This window comes from Mustelus asterias, chromosome 11 (assembly GCF_964213995.1).
Source record: "Mustelus asterias chromosome 11, sMusAst1.hap1.1, whole genome shotgun sequence".
In the NCBI taxonomy this organism is placed as follows: Eukaryota; Metazoa; Chordata; class Chondrichthyes; order Carcharhiniformes; family Triakidae; genus Mustelus; species Mustelus asterias.
Window position 1 is genome coordinate 50,800,443 of NC_135811.1, and position 26,534 is coordinate 50,826,976.

The 26,534-nt window shown below is 42.1% G+C and overlaps 1 protein-coding gene across 13 annotated transcripts in view; it reads left to right on the forward strand.

Moving 5' to 3' along the window:
• The window catches only part of LOC144500532 (phosphatidylcholine:ceramide cholinephosphotransferase 1-like), a 189,251-nt gene that overhangs the window by 122,982 nt on the left and 39,735 nt on the right, over positions 1–26,534 (forward strand). For 7 of the 13 annotated variants that reach the window (XM_078223600.1, XM_078223594.1, XM_078223593.1 and 4 more), the window contains one exon: positions 5,556–5,624. The exons of 2 other annotated variants lie outside the window; for them this stretch is intronic. The gene's annotated coding sequence lies outside the window, so the exon portion shown is untranslated. Of the gene's footprint in view, positions 1–5,309; positions 5,444–5,555; positions 5,625–18,460; positions 18,521–26,534 lie in introns of those variants that run through there. 4 more of the 13 variants (XM_078223597.1, XM_078223596.1, XM_078223601.1 and 1 more) reach the window with 3 other exon arrangements.

The following is a 26,534-nucleotide window of genomic DNA, read 5'->3' on the forward strand; positions in this document are numbered from 1 at the left end:
AGATATTGACTATCTACCTGATCTGTACCCCTCATTATTTTATAGACAGAGAATGAAGGGGGGGGGGCATTCTCTAAGCAAAAGCGACATAAGAAAACCTTTATAACGTAGCAAGTGATCAAGGTCTTGAATGCACTGTCTGAGAGCATGGTGGAGACAGGTTCAAGCATTCAGTTGAAGCATTCAAAATGGATTTGACTGTTATCTGAAAAGGAAGACTGTGCAGTGTACGGGGAGAAAGCAGAGAATGGCACTACGCGAGTGTTCTTTTGGACAGTTCGTCCAAATATGATGGGCCAAATGGCAGTCTCTTGTGCTATAAAAATTCCGTGATTGTGTAATCCGTTTCTCCACATTGATTAACATTGACTTTATTCTCTCTTAAATTGGATATTGCTCAAATTGTCCCATTTTAAAATCTTTCCTATTCAGAATGCTTAAGTATTTCCACTTTGAATTCTTACTAGATCCCTGAAATTGTGTACATGGATGTCTCCGGATAGAATCCTGGGTATACTGCTGGTTAACCGATTACTGTTCATAGAATCCCTACAGTGCAGAAGGAGGCCATTCGGCCTATCAAGTCTGCACCGACCACAATCCCACCCAGCCCTTATCTCCGTAGCATCAAACATTTACCCTGCTGGTCCAGTTGGCACTAAGTGGCAACTTAGCATAGCCAATCAACCTAACTCTCACATCTTTGGACAGTGGAAGGGAACCCACACAGACATGAGGAGAATATGCAAACTCCATACAGACTGACCCGAGTCGGGAATTGAACCCAGGTTCTTGGCACTGTGAGGCAGCAGTGATAACCACCGTGCCGTCCTGTTTGTTTTTATTTTGACCCAGCAAAGAGAATTTTGCCGCTTTAAGTCTGATTTCAAATATTTCAAATTTAACTGAATTTATGATTGGATTAGCTCTATAAACTGTGCAAAAGTTTATTTATTAGTGTCACAAGTAGGCTTACATTAACCCTACACCAAGTGGAATGGATCATGGGCAGAGTGTTCACTGTGCTACCTGGGAGTTATGCCAAGAAAAAAACATTTCTCGTTGTGACAGTTGGATAGTCGAGAACAAGTGGATTCTCAATCCTGTGGATAAACCTGTGTGTATGAATGAAGACTTCATCACACACAGGCAGTTTTTAGTTCTGCTGCTGTGGTATTACAGTATCCTGAATCTGCTAAGACTGGAGGTGAAATTGTAACGGTATAAAGGGCAGAAAAATAAAAGAAATGTTCATTCTTTTATCATTTAAACCACTACATAAGCACTCAGCTGTGTTTTTTGGGTTTTTTTATGAAGCCTCATGCTCCCTACCTTCTAATCCACCTGTGAGCAAAACTAAGGGAGTTCTCATAACGACTTCATACTTCAGATATACAACAAATATCCTGAACACAGTTTTATCCTTTAATATAAATACAGTACTTCATGTAAATTATGCAGAATGCAAAAATCTATAATGGAACAAACTCTTCCTTTCACATCAGAGAAAAAAATGCTGCAAATTAAATGAGATATACATTTGATCTTAACACACTGATTCTTTAAGGAAATAAGACAAGTTATTAACAGCTTATAATCCTCTGCACATTGCTTTTAAAAATCATTATCATTGAAAGGAGGAAATAAGTCAGCACAAGTGGCTCACAATGACCCAAGAAAAAGGCTGAGTTTGAGCTGAGTTTTGCTTAACGTGCAAGACTTTGAAAGTAGTAATTGTAGAATTGGTTCTACGAGAGAGGGTTAATAGTTATGTTATTTAAACTACAAAAGAAGGGGGATACCAAACTAAAGAGAAGTTAATGAGCAGAAATAGTGATGATGGTGGTGAACATATGAGTTTTGGTACGGAGCAGTGAGTGCGTAGGTGGCAATTCACAGGCAGACATTGATACTTCAGGAAAGTATTGGACCAATAATTTGTGACTATACAGGAAATTAGGGTATTGGGATTTTATCCTCCACCCATGTAGATTTGAGTTATAGAATCATAGAAACCCTACAGTGCAGAAAGAGGCCATTTGGCCCATCGAGTCTGCACTGACCACAATCCCACCCAGGCCCTACCTCCATATCCCTACATATTTACCCGCTAACCCCTCTAACCTCCGCATCTCAGGACACTAAGGGGCAATTTTAGCATAGCCAATCAACCTAACCTGCACATCTTTGGACTGTGGGAGGAAACCGGAGCACTCGGAGGAAACCCACGCAGACACGAGAATGTGCAAACTCCACACAGACAATGACCCAAGCTGGGAATCGAACCCAGTCCCTGGAGCTGTGAAGCAGCAGTACTAACCACTGTGCTACCGTGCTGCCCAGTTGAGTGGCATGTGAAAACATACCTGAAACCCAACTCCTCAATCCAGCCATTTGATGAGTTGGGACACAGGCAACTTCTGGTTTCTTCTGTAGATCAGATTAGGATGAGTTATTGAACAAAGAGTAAAGCGATGACTTCAATTTACATAAAGGTCAATTGACAAATAACTGAAGGAGGCCATGGGAGTGAAACTATGATTTGTGGATTATTACATGGAACAGTTTGTTGGGGAGGGTGGCAAGGGAGTTGGGGCGGGGAAGTGGAAGAAGTTTAGTGAAAAAATAGTCCCAGGACTGAGAAAGTTGAGGGTGGACTAGGCAACAGCTAAAATGTACTTAATATTGGGTATTTAAGGAAGTGACCTCTAAAACCAGTAATGGCTTTGTTGCTGGATAAATATATTAAGATAAGGGGAAATTATCATGGGTTTGTGGCATGTTCTCTGGAGGAACCTTTGGTTTTTGGCATCCTGTGGATGTAGTATTTTGGTTTTAGTAAGATTCTTGATATTGTGCTTCAAATTTTTAATTTAAAGGTAGATGGGGAATTGAAAACACTCTTTTTTGGATTGAAAGCTAGCTAGACAAATTAAAACAAGGTTGAATTGAAATAAATTGCATCAACGATCCAAATAGCCACTCGTGGGTTGTCACAGCATCCTATGCTAGGGATATTGCTGCTTGTGGTCAATTGTAGCTCAGGGGAAACCAAATTTCATGCTGCAGGTGACACCAATTAGGACAGGACAAAGATGATCAATGAGGAAGAGACTGACTAATAAAGGGAGATGGATTAATGAATGGTTAGTTACATTTCATGTGAACCAGTGAAAAGTATAAGCTAAATAAGGAAGTTTCTGTGGACACCTGTGGGTAGACCAAGTGAGTTGTGCAGCAGTATTTTGAGAAGTTAATTAGACCATCAATTCATTGGGGACTTCTGACCACGACCGCACCATCAACAAGACTGCCTAATTCAAACTCTCTAATGGCATCCAACTCTTGTCTGTGACCTGCCTTCCTCTGCTACAGAAACCTTCATCCGTGATTTGGTTACCTCCAGCCTTTTGCACTTCTCTGGCTGGGCTCTCATAAAACTGGGCAGCAGACGTTTGGATGACCTTGTGTTCTAACTGTCACCATGTCTTGTTCACCTAACACTCCTGTGCTTGCTGAAATGCATCGTAAGTAATTCCTTGCTTTTAAAAATTCTCAGACTTTTCAAATCCCTTTGTGGCCCTGACTCTTCCTACCTCGAATGTTCTGCCTCATGACCCTCTGATATTTGCATCCCTCTATTTTTCACACACTGAGCACCTAAGCACTGGAATTCGTTCCTTAAATAAAAATTCTATCTCCCTTTCCACCTTTACGAAATTTCTTGGAAGTCCACCTTTTACAACCAAGCTTTTTTCATCTGCCCTAATTCTTGAGGCTCGATGCCAAACTTTTTGGGAATTTGGTGTTAGTGAAAAACTGGTGTGAAAATGGAAGAAGGAATCCACCCAGAAGAAGATGCCCAAGACCAAGTTTGCCATGAGGAGAGAGACCAGCCACTGGCCTGATTTTGAGCAACATATATTGGAATGGGTCCTCAAATTATCAGAATGGTTATATTGTCACCAGAAGTACAGTGCATGCACTTAAAGTGAGTCCAGCAAAGTTTTCAGAGCAACTTCAAGTTGGTGTACTTGCTTTATAGAACAAAATTGTCTTAAGTGATGTAGGAGACGAACAAGATCACTCTATCAAGAGACCTATAATTGCCGGTTCCCAGTTATTCATCAGACAGTGGCAAAAACACAAGTACTATTATATCACACCAGCAATGTGGATGAAACGCCCATTAATTTTCCTATGTCCAGCAAATGAAGTGGAAGTGTTCATAAACAGTTCTGGTGAAAACTATAAGACATGAGAAGACAAGATTCACAATGGCATTCACCTGCTTGGCCAATGGAACAAATTTAAACACCTATGTTAATTCAAAATCTCCAACCATGTCACAAATCAAGTTCTCTGCAGGAGGTTTTGTGGATGTCCATGATGACGGTTGGATGGATGAGGATGAAGAGAAGTTATGGATGTGTGGAATAAGTGTCCTGATAACCTACACAAGTTAAGGAACTTATTTAATGGGTAGCCTTCAGATCATATAAAATTGATGGAACCAAGAGGCATCTGCATTCCAACATCCAAATTGCAGCTTTATCGGAGCTATAGTTAAACCTTTTGGGTGTGTCTCTCAGCAACCCATTCAAGGATTGTGTTTGTGCTGAATGAAATAGATGGATCGTTGATGGAGAAAGAAACCATTTCAAGAGTGGACATAATCCTGCTGCCCCTCTGCTGTCACATGTGATTTTTGTCATCAAGTCGTGGAATGCTATTAACACAAGCCAACATCAAAGCGTTCAAAAAGTGCGGCATACCCAATTCAGTAGATGGAGGAAGATGACTTGTTGTGGAGAGATGATTCTGAAACAGTGTCACATCTGATCTAGAGTGGAATCATTTGAAATGCAGGCCAATGGTTTTTCCAGGCAGTAGTCTGCCACGGAGGCTGTAGAGGCAGTTAATGTAGAAAGGAATTACTGGATAATTGACAATATAGCCCTTTTGGGATCAGTCAGAGGACCCTATTTCTCCTCATTCCCGAACTTCGTTGTTTTTAAGACCAATACACGTTGTGGTGTGACTTTGATGTGAAAATATAAATTGTTTTTGTTGAAATAAATATTTTGCATTTTTCAAGATTGGTGTCCCAAAGGACAGTCATTGAAGTATAGTCATGGGAATATAAGCCAAATCTTAACTGCTTTTAAATACTCCAAGTACAGGAAATATGTGAATTATGTTTTTAAATTTTTCAGTTCATGGTTATTGCTTAAGAGTCAACAGGGATACTAATCTAGACTGGTTTGCTATTAACTACCCTTGTTAATAAATAAACCTTTCTGCTAGGACACCAGAGAGATTTCTGTTTTTCATACAATGCAGAGTTTAAGTTGGCTAATAAGAGTAGTATTTGTTGTACCAGTGCAAAAGAATAAGAGGCAAAGGAAACTATTTTTACACCCTGGAATTTTTAGACTTGTAGGTATATTAGTCACTTTCCCATTATCTGCAAATGCTGTTGTATGAAAGATTCTGTCTGGCTCAATGCCTGTTCAGTTTATATAACAAATGATTTTGAAAAACTTGTTTTACAGGAACCCTCTCTCCTGAGCCTTAATCAACCATGGCTTCACGTTAAGCTTGAAAAAAGACATACAAAGTTGGTAGGTTGAAGTACTTTCTCTGTAAACTATTTTTTCTTTTTTTTTGGTGCAGTGTTTTAATGTTGCAAGGACCAAAAGATCATCTTTTGTGTTAACAAAAGTGAATATTTCATTGGCTATGAACTCTGGCTGCTTTCCAATTGGACTATAAACAGGTTAATGCGTCCATCGCTTTGACTTTTGTCTCGTATATTTAAAATAAGCTATACTATTATAGGTATATCCCCTCAGAGCTGAAACCAGTGAGCTGGCCCAATATAATGCATTGACTGATCATTGATTATTTTATTGGGTCTAAGATATAATTTTAACTTAAGAGATCACGAAGTGAATGGGTTTTGAGTGGGCTAAATCAAGCATCAAAAAACCCTGAATGTGTTCTTTGTTTTTGGAGCATAAGTATAAGTGATAGTCTTCCAATAAAATGTACGCTTGTATTTCCATTGCACACAGTCTGACCTTTTGCTTGTCATGTGATCTGTTCACTCAGCTTGCTTCTCCATGTCATTTTTTCAAGGGTTTAAACTAAGGGAAGTGGGAGTAGGCCGCAGGGGATTCTGGGAGATTGTGTTTTTTTTAGTATAAAAGTCACTCGACAGCGGGCAGCGTCGGGAGTGGGCAACAGAGTGAGTGGGGAGTAGAATGTGAACTGGCTTTGGCTCACAGGGCTTCGGTGAGGACAGGCAGAGGCAGGGTAGGGTTTCACTTTTAAATTGCACCAACTCGCAAGGTAAATTGGTATGGAGGGATATGTAATGTGCTGTTTCTGCATGATGTGGGAGCAAGTGGACCCCAAGGTGGACCCCAGGGACCATGTCTGCAGTAAGTGCTGGATGCTGGAGGATCTCCAGCTCAAGATAGATGAACTGGACTCTGAGCTACAGACACTGAGGCTTATCAGGGAAGGGGAGAGCTATCTGGATAATGTGTATAAAGAGAAAGTCACGCCCCTTAGACTGACTAACTTAGCTGGGGGTCAGGGACAACAGGGAGTGGCTGCGGGTGAGGCGGGCAGTGGGGGGAAGAAGGCGGGCAGAGGGGGGAAGAAGGGAAGTAGTTTGTGGGAGGTAAAGTCCCAAGAACCTCAGCCCTTAAATCTTTGTAACAGATTTGAGATTCTTGCCACCAGTGTAGATGGGAAAAATGACTGCGAGAAGGACGAGCAAACTGTCAACAGTACCAGGGTGCAGGGTGCTGCTGCAACGGAGAAATCAAAGAGAAATGTAGTAGTAATTGGGGATAGTGTAGTTAAGGGCATAGACACTGTTCTCTGTGACCAGGAGAAGCAATACCGTAGGTTGTGTTGCCTGCCTGGTGCTCGGGTCCAGGATGTATCATCTGGGCTGCAGAGGAATCTGGAGTGGGAGGGTGAAAATCCAGTTGTCATGGTCCATGTAGGTGCCAATGACATAGACAAAACAGGAACTAAGGATCTACAGAGGGAGTACGAAGAGCTGGGGAACAAATTAAAAAGCAGAACCAACAAGGTGGTAATCTCTGGATTACTACCTGAGCCACGTGCAAATTGGCGCAGGGTTAATAGGATTAAGGAATGGTTGAAACTTTAAATAAGTATTTTGTGTCGGTCTTCACGGTGGAAGACGAATAGTTTACCGAATATTAACGATAGAGGGTTGGTAGGAGGAGAGGTACTCAATACAATTAACGTCACCAGGGAGGCAGTGCTTGGTAGACTAACGGGACTGAAGGTGGACAAGTCCCCGGGCCTGGATGGAATGCATCCCAGGGTACTGAAAGAAATGTCAGAGGTATTAGCGGATGCGTTAGTGGTTATTTATCAAAATTCGTTGGATTCTGGGGTAGTGCCGGCGGATTGGAAAACGGCTAATGTTACGACGCTGTTTAAAAAAGGAAATAGACAAAAGGCGGGTAACTACAGGCCGGTTAGCTTAACGTCTGTAGTTGGGAAAATGCTGGAATCCATCATTAAAGAAATAGCAGGCCATCTGGATAAGAATGGTTCGATTAAGCAGACGCAGCATGGATTCATGAGGGGAAAGTCGTGCTTGACGAACTTGTTGGATTTTTATGAAGATGTGAGTAGTGCAGTTGACGGAGGGGAACCGGTGGATGTGGTGTTTTTGGATTTCCAAAAGGCGTTTGATAAGGTGCCTCACAAAAGGTTGCTGAAGAAGATTGGGTCACACGGAGTTGGGGGTAGAGTGATAGCGTGGATTGGGGATTGGCTATCTGACAGGAAGCAGAGAGTTGGAATAAATGGGTGCTTTTCTGGTTGGCAGATGGTAACTAGTGGCGTGCCGCAGGGATCAGTACTGGGGCCTCAACTATTTACCATTTATATAGACTATCTGGAGGAGGGGACTGAGTGTAGGGTAACAATGTTTGCAGACGACACAAAGATAAGTGGAAAAGTGAATCGTGTGGAGGGCATAGAAGGTCTGCAGAGAGATTTGGACAGGCTGAGTGAGTGGGCGAGGATCTGGCAGATGGAGTATAACGTTGACAAATGCGAGGTTATTCACTTTGGAAGAAATAATAGCAAATTGGATTATTATCTAAATGGAAAGAAATTGCATCATGCTGCTGTGCAGAGGGACCTGGGGGTCCTTGTGCATGAGATGCAAAAACCCAGTCTGCAGGTGCAGCAGGTGATCAAGAAGGCAAATGGGATGTTGGCCTATATCGCAAGGGGGATAGAATATAAAAGCAGAGATGTCTTGCTGCATGTGTACAGGGCATTTGTGAGGCCGCAGCTGGAATACTGTGTGCAGTATTGGTCCCCTTATTTGCGGAAGGATATATTGGCCTTGGAGGGAGTGCAGAGAAGGTTCACCAGGTTGATACCAGAGATGAGGGGTGTTGATTATGAGGAGAGACTGAGCAGATTGGGTTTGTATTCGTTGGAATTTAGCAGGCTGAGGGGGGACCTTATAGAGACCTATAAGATAATGAAGGGGCTGGATAGGGTAGAGATGGAGAGATTCTTTCCACTTAGATAGGAAGCTAGAACTAGAGGGCACAGCCTCAAAATAAAGGGGGGTCAGTTCAGGACAGAGTTGAGGAGGAACTTCTTCTCTCAGAGAGTGGTGAATCTCTGGACTTCTCTGCCCACTGAAGTGGTGGAGGCTACCTCGTTGAATATGTTTAAATCATGGATAGATGGATTCCTGATCGGTAAGGGAATTAGGGGTTATGGGGATCAGGCGGGTAAGTGGAACTGATCCACTTCAGATGAGCCATGATCTTATTGAATGGCGGGGCAGGCTCGAGGGGCTAGATGGCCTACTCCTGCTCCTATTTCTTATGTTCTTATGTCATTGCAACTGTAGTTTTTCTCAGAAATAAATCCCATTTTATTATTTACCAAGGATAATTAAGTTGTATATTTTAATACCTCGTTTCTGTGAGCTGCATCTCTCCTCTGGTATGAGCTGCTTCTCGTTTTGGATACTTGACGAGGGTGTAGAATGAGATTCATGATTCTGTCTCAAAATAGAATTTATGACACCATCAGTGTTCTGAGGCTTCCTATGCCCGTTAGTGAGAGCCACGGTTATAGCTGTGTGAATTCTACTTGAATTGGGTTTAAGTGCTGCATCCTGAATAAACGGAATCAATAGGTCCTGTGGTTTTCTTCGCGCTGGATCCAGTTGGCTGTATGATTTTTGACTAGGTTAATAAACCATCATTGTGTGTGTGTGTGTGTGACGTGCATCAAACCAAATTAATCTTTTATTGCAATCTATTTTCCACAGTTGAAGTGCAGTTCATTTTATGTAGAAAGTTGAGGGGGGATGGGGACAGGGGGGTTTAGACTCTTAAGTGAACTATCCAGGACACTTATTGGCAGGGTTACAAACCAAAAACTCTGCTGTGGCCAATGTAAAGTCACTCTCAAAAGGAACAATCAAATTCTAAGCAGCAAGTTCATTGACACAGCACATTAATTAGTCATGACAAATAACCCCATACTCTAGTTTAATAGCTTTGTCATCCAAAGTTCAAATTCCGAGCACAAGGGTTGTTAACTGGGTTGTCAGTTGACCTTGATCTATAATCTGCTGACCACTAAATACATCCTATAGATTCACTATGAATAATTTTCAAGCTCATTGTTGTTTTGGCCTGTGATGGGTGGATTGGATTATTTGTCAAGATGTTTTGACTCCCAATTGTACGAAAAAGGCTTTGGCTTTATTTTTACCTCTCAATTCGCGACAAAGTTGATGGCCACTTGGGCAAATGCAAATTAATTAAGGAAAACCAGCACAAATTTGTCAAGGGCAAATTATGTTTAATTTGCTTAAATTTATAGAAGAGGTAGCAGAGTGATGATGAGGGTAATGCTGTTGATATGTATGAAGACTTTGACACTGCCACAAAGACTTGTAATCAAAGTTTGATTTGATTTATTACTGTCACGTGTATTAATATAGAGTGAAAAGTATTGTTTCTTGCGTGCTATACAGACAAAGCATACCGTTCATAGAGAAGGAAACGAGGCAAAGCAGAATGTAGTGTTACAGTCATAGCTAGGGTGTAGAGAAAGATCAGCTTAGTGCGAGGTAGGTCCAGTCAAAAGTCTGACGGCAGCAGGGAAGAAGCTGTTCTTGAGTCGGTTGGTACGTGACCTCAGACTTTTGTATCTTTTTCCCGACGGAAGAAGGTGGAAGAGAGAATGTCCGGGCTGCGTGGGGTCCTTAATTATGCTGGTTGCTTTGCTGGGGCAGTGGGAAGTATAGACAGTCGGTGGATGGGAGGCTGGTTTGCGTGATGGATTGGGCTACATTCACGACCTTTTGTAGTTCCTTGCAGTCTTGGGCAGAGCAGGAGCCACACCAAGCTGTGATACAACTAGAAAGAATACTTTCTATGGTGCATCTGTAAAGGTTGGTGAGAGTTGTAGCTGACATGCCAAATTTCCTTAGTCTTCTGAGAAAATAGAGGCGTTGGTGGGCTTTCTTAACTATAGTGTTGACATGGGGGGACCAGGACAGGTTGTCGGTGGCCTGGACACCTAAAAGCTTGAAGCTGCCGACCCTTTCTACTTTGTCCCCATTGATGTAGACAGGGGCATGTTCTCCTTTATGCTTCCTGAAGTCTATGACAATCTCCTTTGTTTTGTTGACATTGAGGGAGAGATTATTGTTGCTGCACCAGTTCGCCAGATTCTCTATCTCATTCCTGTACTCTGTCTCATCATTGTTTGAGATCCGACTCACTATGGTGGTGTCATCAGCAAACTTGAAAATCGAGTTGATGGGGAATGTGGCCTCACAGTCGGAGGTGTGTAAGGAGTATAGTAGGGGGCTGAGAACCCAGCCTTGTGGGGCACCAGTGTTGAGGATGATCGTGGAGGAGGTGTTGTTGCCTATCCTTACTGATTGTGGTCTGTGAGTTAGGAAGTTCGGGATCCAGTCACAGAGGGAGGTGCCGAGGCCCAGGCCACGGAGTTTGGAGATGAGTTTTGTGGGAATAATCGTGTTGAAGGCTGAGCTGTAGTCAATAAATAGGGGTCTGACATAGGTGTCCTTGTTATCTAGATGTTCCAGGGTTGAGTGCAGGGCCAAGGAGATGGCGTCTGCTATGGACCTGTTGTGGTGGTAGGCGAACTGTAGTGGATCCAGGTAGTCCGGGAGGCTGGCATTGATTAGTGCCATGACTCGTCTTTTGAAGCACTTCATAATGATGGATGTCAGAGCCACCGGCTGATAGTCATTAAGGCATGCTGCTTGGTTTTACTTAGTTACCGGGATGATGGTCGTCTTCTTGAAGCAGGTAGGGATCTCAGATTGTTGTAAAGAGAGGTTGAAGATGTCTTTGAATATGCCCGCCAGCTGATCTGGGCAGGATCTGAGTGCTTGTCCGGGTACTCCATCTGGGCCAGTCACTTTCCTTGGGTTGACCTTCGAGAAAATTGCTCTGACATCTGCAATGCTGACCCCAGATACAGGTTCATCCTGGGCTTCCTGGGTGAAGTTGTAGCTCATGGAATAAAAGGGCAATAGCAGCATCAAAACAAAATTGGCTGAGTGACAGGAAACAGTAGTGGTCACGACTGGAAGAAGGTCTGTTGTGGAGTTCTCCAGGGGTGATGTTGGGTCCTTTGCTCTTGATATGTATTAACAAAAAGGGCATAGACAGGAGAGCTGGCATTGATGTGATAGGCTGAACGGCTTCCTTCAGTATTATAACATTTCTTCTGTGCAGTTATCCAACCACATGATAGGATTGTCAGCATAGTTGAGGCCCATAAAATAAAAGGGACAGTGTCAACATGAATACAAAGTTGGCTGAGCTACAGAATACAGGGTGCAGTGAGAACAGTTGTTTTTCCGACTGATGAAAGGTATGACTGATGTTCTCCAGAGGGATTTTATTCGGACCACTGTTTTTCTTGATCTATATTAATAGCTTAGACTTGAGTGTAACAGGTCGGTGGCACAGTGGTTAGCACTGCTGCCTCACAGCGCCAGGGACCCAAGTTCAATCCTGGCCTCGGCTCACTATCTGTGGAGTTTGCACATTCTCCCCCTGTCTGTGTGGGATTCCTCTGGGTGCTCCGGTTTCCTCCCATACTCCAAAGATGTGCAGGTTAGGTTGATTGGCCATGCTAAATTGACCGTTAATGTCAGGGGATTAGCAGGATAAATTTGTGGGGTTACAGGAATAGGGCCTGGGTGGGATTGTGTTGGTACAGACTCGATGGGCCGAATGGCCTCCCTCTGTACTGTAGGGGTTCTATGATTAGGTCACAAAGTTTAAAATTTGCTGATGGCACAAAATTTGTGCAAATATTTTGAACCAATGGGGATAGCGATAAACTTCAAAATGATGTAGATTGGCTGGTGGAAAGACAGGTGGCAGGTTAAATTTAATGCAGAAAAATGTGGTGATACATCGAGGAAAGGTAATTTAAAAAATAATTCTAATGAGTTCAGGAACAAAGTTACCTGGGGATATAGAACCATAGAAAATTACAGCTCAGAAACAGGCCTTTTGGCCCTTCTTGTCTGTGCCAAACCATTTTATGCCTAGTCCCACTGACCTGCACTTGGACCATATCCCTCCACACCCCTCTCATCCATGAACCTGTCCAAGTTTTTCTTAAGTGTTAAAAGTGACCCCGCATTTACCACTTTATCCGGCAGCTCATTCCACACTCCCACCACTCTCTGCGTGAAGAAGCCCCCCCTAATATTCCCTTTAAACTTTTCTCTTTTCACCCTTAACCCATGCCCTCTGGTTTTTTCCTCCCCTGGCCTCAGCGGAAAAAGCCTGCTTGCATTCACTCTATCTATACCCATCAAGATCTTATACACCTCTATCAAATCTCCCCTCAATCTTCTACGCTCCAGGGAATAAAGTCCCAACCTATTCAATCGCTCTCTGTAACTCAGCATCTCAAGTCCTGGCAACATCCTTGTGAACCTTCTCTGCACTCTTTCAATCTTATTTACATCCTTCCTGTAACTAGGTGACCAAAACTGTACACAATACTCCAAATTCGGCCTCACCAATGCCTTGTATAACCTTACCATAACACTCCAACTTTTATACTCGATACTCCGATTTATAAAGGCCAGTGTACCAAAGGCACTCTTTACGACCCTATCCACCTGTGACGTCACTTTTAGGGAATTCTGTACCTGTATTCCCAGATCCCTCTGTTCAACTGCACTCTTCAGAGTCCTACCATTTACCCTGTACGTTGTTCTTTGGTTTGTCCTTCCAAAGTGCAATATCTCACACTTATCTGCGTTAAATTCCATTTGCCATTTTTCAGCCCATTTTTCTAGTTGGTCCAAATCCCTCTGCAAGCTTTGAAAACCTTTCTCACTGTCCACTACACCTCCAATCTTTGTATTATCAGCAAACTTGCTGATCCAATTTACCACATTATCATCCAGATCATTGATATAGATGACAAACAACAATGGACCCAACACCGATCCCTGCGGCACACCACTAGTCACAGGCCTCCACTCAGAGAAGCAATCCTCCACAACCACTCTCTGGCTTCTTCCATTGAGCCAGTGTCTTATCCAATTTACTACCTCCCCATGTATACCTAGTGAATGAACCTTCCTAACTAACCTCCCATGAGGGACCTTGTCAAAGGCCTTGCTGAAATCCAGGTAGACAACATCCACCGCCTTCCCTTCATCCACTTTCCTGGTAACCTCCTCGAAAAACTCCAATAGATTGGTCAAACATGACCTACCACGCACAAAGCCATGTTGACTCTCCCTAATAAGTCCCTGTCTATCCAAATATTTGTAGATCCTATCCCTTATCACACCTTCCAATAACTTGCCCACCACCGACGTCAAACTTCCTGGCCTATAATTTCCTGGATTTCTTTTGGAACCTTTTTTAAACAACGGAACAACATGAGCCACCCTCCAATCATCCGGCACCTCCCCCGTGAATACTGACATTTTAAATATGTCTGCCAGGGCCCCTGTTCAACAGTTCAACACTAGCTTCCCTCAAGGTCCGTGGGAATACCCTGTCCGGTCCTGGGAATTTATTCACTCTGATTTGCCTCAAGACAGCGAGCACCTCCTCCCCTTTAATCTGTAAAGGTTCCATGGCCTCCCTACCAGTTTGCCCTATTTCCGTAGACTCCATGCCCGTTTCCTCAGTAAATACGGATGCAAAAAAACCATTTAGTATCTCCCCCATCTCTTTTGGTTCCATACACAGTCTACCACTCTGGTCTTCAAGAGGACCAATTTTATCCCTCACTATCCTTTTGCTCCTAACATACCTATAGAAGCTCTTTGGATTTTCCTTCACTCTGTCTGCCAAAGCAACCTCATGTCTTCTTTTAGCCCTCCTGATTTGCCTCTTAAGTAGCTTCTTGCACTTTTTATACTCCTCGAGCATCTGATGTGTTCCTTGCTGCCTGTACATTTCATACAACTCTCTCTTCCTCTTAATCAGTGTTACAATCTCCCTCGAGAACCAAGGTTCCTTATTCCTATTTACTTTGCCTTTAATCCTGACAGGAACATACAAACTCTGCACTCTCAAAATTTCTCCTTTGAAGGCCTCCCACTTTCCATTTACATCCTTACCAGAGAACAGCCTGTGCCAATCCACACTTCCCAGATCCCTTCTCATTTCATCAAATTTGGCCTTTTTCCAGTTCAGAACTTCAACCCGAGGACCAGATCTATCCTTATCCATGATCAGGTTGAAACTAATGGCATTATGATCACTGGATCCAAAGTGTTCCCTCACACTCACATCCATCACCTGCCCTAACTCATTTCCCAATAGGAGATCCAATATCGCATCCTCTCTAGTCGGCACCTCTATATACTGATGTAGAAAATTCTCCTGAACACATTTTACAAACTCTACCCCGTCTAAACCTCTAACAGTATGCGAGTCCCAATCTCGCACCTATCGATGAAGGTGGTTTAAAAATGACGTGGGGTCCTGGGCTTCATAAATTGAAGCATAGAGTACAATAGCAAGGAAGTTACTTTGGAGTTATAGACTTGGTCAGCCTCAGCGGGAGTGTTGTGTCCATTTTTGGGCACTTTAGGAAGGGTGCAAAGACTTAACGAGGGTGCAAGAAAGACTTGGGCATGTTTCGTGAAATAAGGAATTTCAGTGACGAAGGTTGGAGAATCTGAGATTGTTCTCCTCGGAGAGCGGGTTGGATGGGGATTTGTTAGAGGTGCTCAAAATCATGAGAGTAAACTGTTCCTTCTGGTGGGGTCAAGAACAAGAGGAGATTTCAGATGATTGGCAAAGAAACCATTGGCGATGAAGGCACACCTTTTTTTAAAAACACACAGTAAATAATTAAATAAAAATGCTCTGCCTAGGGTTGGGGGGGGGGGGGGACTTATTTCAAAAGGAATTGGATTTAGAATCTGCAAATTTAGAAAAAAAATCAACGTTACAGGGAAAGAGTATTGGAACTACCTTGGTTGCTGTTGGAAAGCACTGGCACAGACGCAGTGAACTTGATTAGCTACCTTCTGTGCTATAACCATTCTGTAATTCTAAAGTAAGCAAGTGTGTATTTACCAGAGGATTTACAGTCTACATTGAACAACATAATGGGTTTGTACACTGCTTGGATGTTTCCGTTGGCCTCAAGTCTTTTTATTCTTTTCAGTTGACGATATGTTCCCACTTACCAATATTTTAGCTCCGATTTTAATTCATTAATTTGTGATTGGTTTCTTAGTTAAAGCCTTGACAAGTTGCAGTCTCCTAAAGCATTTCATTGCCAGCTGTATGCCACTGCTCCTTGTATGCAGATATCAGCTTTTCTTTCTCCCGACTTCTGCCTGTTCTCGTCTAGGCCACTACTTGCATAACTTCCCCATAATGTAGTTTGTTTTGGTACCTTCATAACAGTAATGTACTTCAGAATTGCGTTTTGTATGAACTGAAGAGGTTAATTCTTTGAGTGGGCCTGTTGAGATAACAGCTGACGTGCTGAGTGTTGCTGCAGCTACAGTTCAGGCCTTCTGAATGTAAGTTTTGTTGTTTAATGGGCTTTGCACTGATAAAGCTTGATGCTGATTGTGCCATTGAAGTATGTGAAATTGTAATCCTCGGATCAGTTGTCAAGTGACTGCTCTATTGGAAAAAAAACTGTTTACACGTAATTTCATATATTTTGGCCTTTATTAAAAAGTAAAATTGAACAGGAGAAAGCTTGATGCTTCAAAAAAATAATATTGTGGTGGAGTGTTCTTTGTGATAACTACTCTTGAGCCACACTAGATGCTTTTAAGGAGGGAGGGGTTGAGCTCTGGAATCATTTGGCAGGGAATCCCAATGATTATTTTCCTGTTATAGCAGTTGTGAATAAAAGCCAATTACTTGCAGTTAAATTTTCCCAGGACGTTTACTGCTGAAGGCCATTTTGTGAGCAGTTTTGTGGCAAATGAATTTAGTGAAGCAATGAATTTAAAAGTTTAACATCAACTGTCGCATTTGAGATCCCTTGCTTTAACGAGCACAACCAAGACCCTCTTAATTTTGCGGATAAAGAACAAACTTGATGAGGGGAAATGCTGGTAATGCGTGGACGCAAAGATGCCTCCTCTTGATAGAAACCTGCAAAATATATGTTTTTCATAAGTTAACATGCCTCCCAGGAATTCTTGAAATGTGCACCCATAGTGCGATTTGTGGGAAAGTAATTTTGGGGCCAGCAATTAAAGGAAATAGCATCTGCAATATTGCTGCTTTTGCTCTTCCCATGAGTATAATGAAGCACTTTGGTTAACCCAGCTTTGGAGTGCTCAATTCCTTTTTGAGGAAATGACTGACAGCAGTGATAAATCTGATTAGATGATGATTATCCTGCTGGTTCTTGTAAATACACAAACGGGTTGACATAAGTATGCTCTTTGGGAGAGGAAACCTGTTGGGAAGCATAACATAACATGACAAGATGTGCACTGGCCTCCACAAATCACTGAGTTGGTTGGAGGTTTGCAAGAAAGCACATGAATTTGAAAAGTGATGATGCGTGAATGTTATTGTGAAGTGGCAGTGCGGCAAATATAGCAGTTTGAATTGTTAAGGTATATGAAAAATACGCTGTATTGACATGACGGTAACAAACCAGGTGCTGGGGGTATTTTTTTTTTAGATAAAGCATGACGTTCAGTTTTGCAGAATTATAATGGCCTAAAGTGAAGGAAGAACATTTGACTAGCAAGTCACTAAAGGGTTGTTTTTCGCTAGTCCTGTCTGGTTTAAATGAGGTGATTGTCTGAAAACGACATTTGTTCACTTGCCGCCCTGTTTACACTAGTGCTCGGGGTAAGATCCTTTTTTCTGCCACAAGTTTCTGGTGCTATTTTGGAAGAGCCAGAAAAGGAGATGGGTTTTTTCAAGTTGCTTCATGCTTTTGGAAAAAAGTTGAAAGCAACATGAGATTGGTTGTGCGCAAAATTTGCTGAGTTGCAGTAATGGCGACACTTCAAAAAGTAATTTCATTGTAAATACCACATCCTACAGAACATCTGAAATCATTGCAATGTCCTGTGAAAGCTAGAAATACAAGTCTGTTTACTGAAGGATGCCTGCCATGATGCTTTACCAATATCCTAATGGCAACTTAGTGACCACAGATTTCATTTTAGTAAAATTTTAAGCCAGTTTAAACAATGAAATTGCCACCAAGATCCGGCAGAAGTGCAAAGTGATTTCGATAGTTTAAGTCAGTGGTTCCCAAACATTTTTCACTGGGTCGCACTTTCGGAATAAAAATTTACTCGCGCCACACCAAATTTTTTATTGATAAATACATTCAAAAACAACTCCTAGCAGTGCTTGATTCATAACATTGAACACAACTACTTTATAATATGATCATGGGACATCCAGAAAGTATAAAACAATGCATCACTTGATGCTCTTGCTCTCACTTTGGAAAAATATCTAATCCATGTTTAAATGTTTCTTTGATTGTCCTGGAATCTTCCCGCCACACTTGCCATCCTCTCTTGTTGCACCAGTGTGGCACGCCGCACCCTTTGGGAACCACTGATTTAAGTTAACAGTGCGGCTAGATGATAAATACTTCCTGTGATGGGAAAATAGATTTCTAAGCATGAAAAATATTCGCAATTATGTCAATTCATTGAAAATGACATGATCCTGAGGTAGTTGATGTTTTAATGTACAAACTCAGAACAGGTACATTGCATAAAATATTGCAATACACACAGTATTCATTGTCTTGTCGAGTACATCCTGCTTTTTGAATAGGCTTGCTTTTAGCTTCTCTGCCTCTTAAGTGGAAATAGTTATAGTCACAGTACTGAATCAGCTTTGCTTTTATTTCCACGTACAAACCTTCTCAGAGTACGTTTTGCTCTGTGGTGTGAATTACTCATCTGCAGACATGACTCGGAAGCCAAAAGGCAAGTGGTGATTTACATTTTAGAAGCTATTTTTTCTTTTGTTAAATTAATTTTTTTAAATTCCTTTTGATTTAAAATCATTTAGCAGCTCTAAATTTTGAGTTTATTCTGCAAAAACTGAGATCGATCTTTGGTTTAAGCTTTACTTTGTTCAAAACAGCCAGACAGCTACAAGCATTTTAGTGTGCTGCTCCTATCCTTGTTAATTGTAACAGGCCATCATTGAAATATGTATTTTAAAAAAGAGAGCAATTGCAATTCTTGATTGGCCACTTAAACAGATTGAGCATGCAAACTAGACCAGATGCTGAGTTTTGGTGACGTTAAATAACTAAAATAGACTATTTTAACGGCCAATAGAACATTAAATCAGGAAGAGGGTATACTTAAAATGTACATCCTTAATTGACCCCAAAATACGAAACTAGTCATTTTTAGCAATGCTTCATGTGTTAATCTTCCTGGTGGGCATTATAGTGCAGCTGTGCAAACTGGGTTGTTAAAAATACTTTAGCTACTGAACCACTGGTTCTTGCAGAGGCAGTGGAGATGGGGTTCTATTTGTGAAATATTTTTTTGAGATTCTGTAATGGGGGCAGGCAGAATATTGTACACCCATTAAATAGATGTATGTTCATTGTGAGATGAAGCACACCATGAAAACTGAGTGAGAAAAAGGTCTTGTGTTGACCTTTATGGCTTGAAACAAATGCAGTAGGGAAAATAAATCTTTAAATTTTGATGTGTGATGCAAGTCATCACTGTCAGACGTACAAAGAAATTGTTAGGGATCTTCAGGTAGAGTCACCTCACAACATCTTGTTTTGTACAGAATATGGGGGCGTTGATCTAACTTTTGAAATTTCTGTTGTTTATTAACTCTTAGAGGGAAATCTAGTAATTGATGGGTATTAACGGGGCATTTACTTGAGCCCCCTAGAGACATGTGTTGAAACTGTGATGTTGGGTTATGAGCTGTCATGTGTAATGTTATGAGCTGTCATGTGTAATGTTATATGTATTTGGAGTAGATATTGGCTCCAGTTCTACCCTACATTGTGCTTCTGCTGAATGTTTTTGAAGTGTCTGTGCTGCTGTTGTTAAATGGCAAGCTTTTGGTGTCTTGGATTGGGTCAAATTGAAATAGTTAAAAAGAAACAGCCGTGCATATTTAAGACAGCAATTGTGTAACTTCAGTGACCACATTGATATGAAAAGGAAGAGGGAGGCAAAATTAAACACGGGCCCTCTGGGGAATGAGACTGGGGAAATAATAATCGGGAAACAGGAAATGTTACAGGAGATAAATACTTTGCGTCAGTCTTCACGGCAGAAGACATTAACATTCCAAAAATACTAAATAATCAAGGAGCAGAAGGGCGTGGGGGAGAGGAAATAAATACAATAACTATCACTGGAGAAAAAGTACTCCGATAAGACCCCTGGACCTAATTGGCTGCATCCCAGGATATTAAAGGAAGTAGCTCCAGAGATAGTGGATGCATTGGTTGTAATCTTCCAAGAATCCTTAAATTTCAAAAGAGTCCCAGAGGATTGGGAAACAGTCCTTATTCAAAAAGGGAGGGAGACAAAAAAAAAGGTAACTATAAGGCCAATTAGCTTAACTTATGCCATTGGGAAAATGTTAAAGTCCATTATAAAGGAAGTGTTAGCAAAACCTTTAGAAATGCAACATATAATCAAGTAGAGTCAGCATGGCTTCATGAAGGGAAAATCATGCCTGTCAAATTTATTAGAATTCTTTTAAGGTGGTAACAAGCAGGGTGGATAAAGCGGAACCAGTAGATATAATATACTTGGGTTTCCAAAAAAGCATTTAGTGAAGTATCTCACAAAAAACTACTTTAAGATAAGAGCCCACAGTGTTGGTGGTAGTGTATTCGCATGGATAGAGAATTAGCTAACTGATAGAAGACTGAGTTGGGATAAGAGGGGCATTTTCGGGATGATCTATAACTAGTGGAGTGCTGGAGAGATCAGTGCTGGGGCCACAATTATTTACAATATATATTAATGACATGGACGAGGAAAGTAAATGTACTATTACCAAGTTTGCAGATGACATCAAAATTAGGTGCAAGGCAAGTGGTGAGGGTGATGCAAAGAGTCTACAGAAGGCTATCGACAGGTTAGGTAAGTGGACAGAAACTTGACAAATGGAACATAATATTGAAAAATGTGAAGTTATGCACTCCGGTAGGAAGCAAAAAGGAGCCAAATATTATTCAAATGAGACTACAGAAAGCTGCAACATGGAGGGATGGGGGGCTCTCAAAAAACTGGCATGCAAGTTCAAGTAATAGAGAAGGCAAATGGAATGTTAGCCTTTATTTCAAAGAGAATGGAGGCTAGAAATAGGGAAGTCTTGCCAAAAGTATACAAGGCACAAGTTAGGCCACACTTGGAATACTGTGAACAGTTTTAGTCCCCTTATCTAAGGAAAAAATGTACTGGTATTGGAGGCAGCCCAGAAAAGGTTCAGACAGTTGATCCTAGGTATGGAGGGCTTTTCTCATGAGGAAAGCTTAAGTAAGTTGTGCCTTTAGTCATTGGAGTTTAGAAGAATGAGGGGCGACCTTATTGAGACATATAGGATTCCCAGGGGCCTTGACAGGGTAGAGAGGTTGTTTTCCCCTTTTATAGGAGAGCCTAGGACCAGAGGGCATAATCTCAGAGTAAGGGGTCACCTCAGAGACAGAGCTAAGGAGGAATTTCTTCTCTCTAAGGATAGTGAATCCTTGAAATTCTTTACCCCAGATGGCTGTAGAGGCTGAGTTAAGTATGTGTTCAAGGCTGAGGTAGACAGATTTTTAATAAGGCAATCGATGGTTATGGGGATAAGGTGGGAAATTGGAGTTGAGGATTATATTAGGTCAGTCATGATCTCATTGAATGACGGAGCAGACTTGATGGGCCAAATGTCACACTTGGGGTCTCATAGCAAAGGAATTTTAACATAATGAGGGGAAAGGTATTTAAATGGATGATCAGCCACGTCCGTTGGGCTGAATGGCGTCTGAAACATAAATGACGCAATGGCATGAAGGGGAATTGTTGCAGTATTTCCAATCTCAAAGAACTCTGGATTTGCACGCAATCAGATGAAACATTGTTTTGTAATGTTAGACCATGTAACATAGGATTGCATAGGATATATGGTGCAAAATCAGACCCTTTAGCCCAAACAGCGCAAGGTGGGTTGGAGTATGGTTCCCCCATTCTCTCTCTTCCCAAATCTTTCCTACCACAGACCCTTGGCATGGAATCTCCCTTTGATATGATTAAAGAACCACTTACACCTCCAAATGTGGATTTTTACTGGGGTACAGTTAGGCAGCGCACTCTTTGGCAAAATCTTTCACTTGAATACAATCCTCCCATCCTGGCATGGATTCTTGGTGAGGTACAGTCACTCCTGACATGGCCTCCTGCAATTTGCATGTCCCATTGTCCAGCAGCACATGACATGTACTGCAATTCTAATGCCTGCTTGTTTGCTGCTGTGACTGGCCATTCTTCATGTGTTTGCCTATAGATATATATTACCCAGACAAGAATTTTAATGGAGATAAATAGCTGATAACGCAAGAAGTGTAGTCCACATTTCCATAGAACCATAGAAAATTACAGCTCAGAAACAGGCCTTTTGGCCCTTCTTGTCTGTGCCGAACCATTTTTTTGCCTAGTCCCACTGACCTGCACTTGGACCATATCCCTCCACACCCCTCTCATCCATGAACCTGTCCAAGTTTTTCTTAAAAGTTTAAAGTGTTAAAATTTACCACTTTATCCGGCAGCTCATTCCACACTCCCACCACTCTCTGCGTGAAGAAGCCCCCCCCTAATATTCCCTTTAAACTTTTCTCCTTTCACCCTTAACCCATGCCCTCTGGTTTTTTTCTCCCCTGGCCTCAGCGGAAAAAGCCTGCTTGCATTCACTCTATCTATACCCATCAAGATCTTATACACCTCTATCAAATCTCCCCTCAATCTTCTACGCTCCAGGGAATAAAGTCCCAACCTATTCAATCTCTCTCTGTAACTCAGCTTCTCAAGTCCCGGCAACATCCTTGTGAACCTTCTCTGCACTCTTTCAACCTTATTTACATCCTTCCTGTAACTAGGTGACCAAAACTGTACACAATTGTCCAAATTCGGCCTCACCAATGCCTTATATAACCTTACCATAACACTCCAACTTTTATACTCGATACTCCGATTTATAAAGGCCAATGTACCAAAGGCACTCTTTACGACCCTATCCACCTGTGACGTCACATTTAGGGAATTCTGTACCTGTATTCCCAGATCCCTCTGTTCAACTGCACTCTTCAGAGTCCTACCATTTACCCTGTGCGTTCTACAGTGGTTTGTCCTTCCAAAGTGCAATATCTCACACTTGTCTGCGTTAAATTCCATTTGCCATTTTTCAGCCCATTTTTCTAGTTGGTCCAAATCTCTGTGCAAGCTTTGAAAACCTTCCTCACTGTCCACTACACCTCCAATCTTTGTATCATCAGCAAACTTGCTGATCCAATTTACCACGTTATCATCCAGATCATTGATATAGATGACAAACAACAATGGACCCAACACCGATCCCTGCGGCACACCACTAGTCACAGGCCTCCACTCAGAGAAGCAATCCTCCACAACCACTCTCTGGCTTCTTCCATTGAGCCAGTGTCTTATCCAATTTACTACCTCCCCATGTATACCTAGCGACTGAACCTTCCTAACTAACCTCCCATGAGGGACCTTGTCAAAGGCCTTGCTGAAATCCAGGTAGACAACATCCACCGCCTTCCCTTCATCCACTTTCTTGGTAACCTCCTCGAAAAACTCTAATAGATTGGTCAAACATGACCTACCACGCACAAAGCCATGTTGACTCTCCCTAATAAGTCCCTGTCTATCCAAATATTTGTAGATCCTATCCCTTATCACACCTTCCAATAACTTGCCCACCACCGACGTCAAACTTACTGGCCTATAATTTCCTGGATTTCTTTTGGAACCTTTTTTAAACAACGGAACAACGTGAGCCACCCTCCAATCATCCGGCACCTCCCCCGTGAATACTGACATTTTAAATATGTCTGGCAGGGCCCCTGTTCAACAGTTCAACACTAGCTTCCCTCAAGGTCCGTGGGAATACCCTGTCCGTTCCTGGGGATTTATTCACTCTGATTTGCCTCAAGAAAGCGAGCACCTCCTCCCCTTTAATCCGTAAAGGTTCCATGACCTCCCTACCTGTTTGCCCTATTTCCGTAGACTTCATGCCCGTTTCCTCAGTAAATACGAATGCAAAAAAACCGTATCTCCCCCATCTCTTTTGGTTCCATATACAGTCTACCACTCTGGTCTTCAAGAGGACCAATTTTATCCCTCACTATCCTTTTGCTCCTAACATACCTATAGAAGCTCTTTGGATTTTCCTTCACTCTGTCTGCCAAAGCAACCTCATGTCTTCTTTTAGCCCTCCTGATTTGCCTCTTAAGTAGCTTCTTGCACTTTTTATACTCCTCGAGCATCTGATGTGTTCCTTGCTGCCTGTACATTTCATACAACTCTCTCTTCCTCTTAATCAGTGTTACAATCTCCCTCGAGAACCAAGGTTCCTTATTCCTATTTACTTTGCCTTTAATCCTGACAGGAACATACAAACTCTGCACTCTCAAAATTTCTCCTTTGAAGGCCTCCCACTTTCCATTTACATCCTTACCAGAGAACAGCCTGTGCCAATCCACACTTCCCAGATCCCTTCTCATTTCATCAAATTTGGCCTTTTTCCAGTTCAGAACTTCAACCCGAGGACCAGATCTATCCTTATCCATGATCAGGTTGAAACTAATGGCATTATGATCACTGGATCCAAAGTGTTCCCTCACACTCACATCCATCACCTGCCCTAACTCATTTCCCAATAGGAGATCCAATATCGCATCCTCTCTAGTCGGCACCTCTATATACTGATGTAGAAAATTCTCCTGAACACATTTTACAAACTCTACCCCGTCTAAACCTTTAACAGTATGCGAGTCCCAATCTATATGTGGAAAATTAAAATCCCCTACTATCACAACTTTGTGTTTCTTGCAGTTGTCAGCTATCTCTCTGCAGATTTGCGCCTCCAATTCTCGCTGACTATTGGGTGGTCTATAATACAACCCCATTAATGTGGTCATACCTTTCCTGTTTCTCAGCTCCACCCATAGGGCCTCTGTAGACAAGCTCCCTAATCTATCCTGCCTGAGTACCGCTGTAACATTTTCCCTGACCAACAATGCCACCCCCCCCACCTTTAATCCCTCTGCCTCTATCCCGCCTGAAACATTGGAACCCTGGAACATTGAGCTGCCAATCCTGCCCCTCCTGTAGCCAAGTTTCACTAATGGCTATAATGTCATATTTCCATGTGTCTATCCACGCCTTCAGCTCATCTGTCTTCCCCACAATACTCCTGGCATTGAAATAGACACACCTCAAAAAATTATTTCCACCACACTCTACCCTTCCATTTGTGATTTTGCTTGAACTAACCTGTCTTTTTACCCCTGCTCCACTATCTGCTGTGGCACTCTGGTTCCCATCCCCCTGCAAATCTAGTTTAAAAGCTCCCCAATAACACTAGCAAATCTCCCTGCAAGTATATTGGTCCCCTTGTAGTTTAGGTGTAACCCGTCTCTCTTGTACAGGTCCCACCTGCCCCAGAAGAGGTCCCAATGATCCAAGAATTGGAAACCCTGCCCCCTACACCAGTTCCTCAGCCACATGTTCATCCGCCCAAGCATCCTACTCCTGCCCTCAGTGGCATGTGGCTCGGGTAGCAATCCTGAGATTCCTACCCTCGGGGTCCTGCTTTTTAACTTCCTTCCAACCTCTTTGTGCTCATTCTTTAGGACCTCCTCACTCTTCCATTTCCATTATTGATTTGTGGTAAGTGAATTTCACTCTCTGTTTTGAGCAGAGCAATTATTCATAAATTCACTTTTCAAAAGCTGTGCATTTGATGTGAGAAGAGACAGTCTTAAGTGGGAATATTCTGCAAAACGATGTCAAAATTTACCATATGTAGAATTTAAGTAAACATCGTTTTGGGGTTAGCTTTCTCAATAATAGAATGTTCAAATACACGGCTTGAATTTTGCTGAAAAAGAGACATGCTGTTGAAGCCTTTCGTCTTGCACTCATCAGGGCAGACACACAAATATAAATTTCAAGAGGAACATCAGTTTATACTGCAGGGGGAAAAAAGGTGCTGATTGGTTGAGTTGTTATGATGAATGCATCAGGGAACAACCTTCAAGATTTTGTCCAAATTCAAAAATGACAAGTGGACTCTGATTTGTCAAAACATTGCCATGGGGGATGCACCAGGGAACAGGCTCCCCTGCTTTTGTTTTAATTGAAAAAGATGCAATGCCTGGATAAATTTCTTCTGTTTGAAGAGGACAGGGCCCAGCCAATGAATATATGTAGCTTCTAGTAAGCATGAGTGATCTATGTTGCAAGCTCAGCTAATCTTAATTGTTCGCTAATGTAATTCTTAGCACAGTTGGGATTGTTCAGGCAGTGATATCCAATCTAGTGTTATAATCTAACTGAGTTCTGCAAGCACATCTGGTAGAGTACAGTCAGTACTTTTTCTGCCTGTTACAAACATCTGGGGCAGTTGCTGTTTGATACAATTCACCAGTCTTTGTGACGCAAGACTTACATACCTTGCATTACACTGGCACTGAAACTCATGTATTACATTATTCATTGTGTGGTAGCAGAAAGACTTTTTTGGCTTGATGCAGCATCCTGTTAGGGGAGAATACTACTCATTTCGCGATTGTATAGCAGCATAAAATGGTAGCTTGCTCAAATTTTTGAGGCACCTTGTGTTCCAGGGTAATTTGAAGTATTCGGGGCATAAAATTGACCTTATCGGCAACAGCCACGTATATAGTAACCAAGCTTTCGCTCACCTGGCATGGTGGACCAT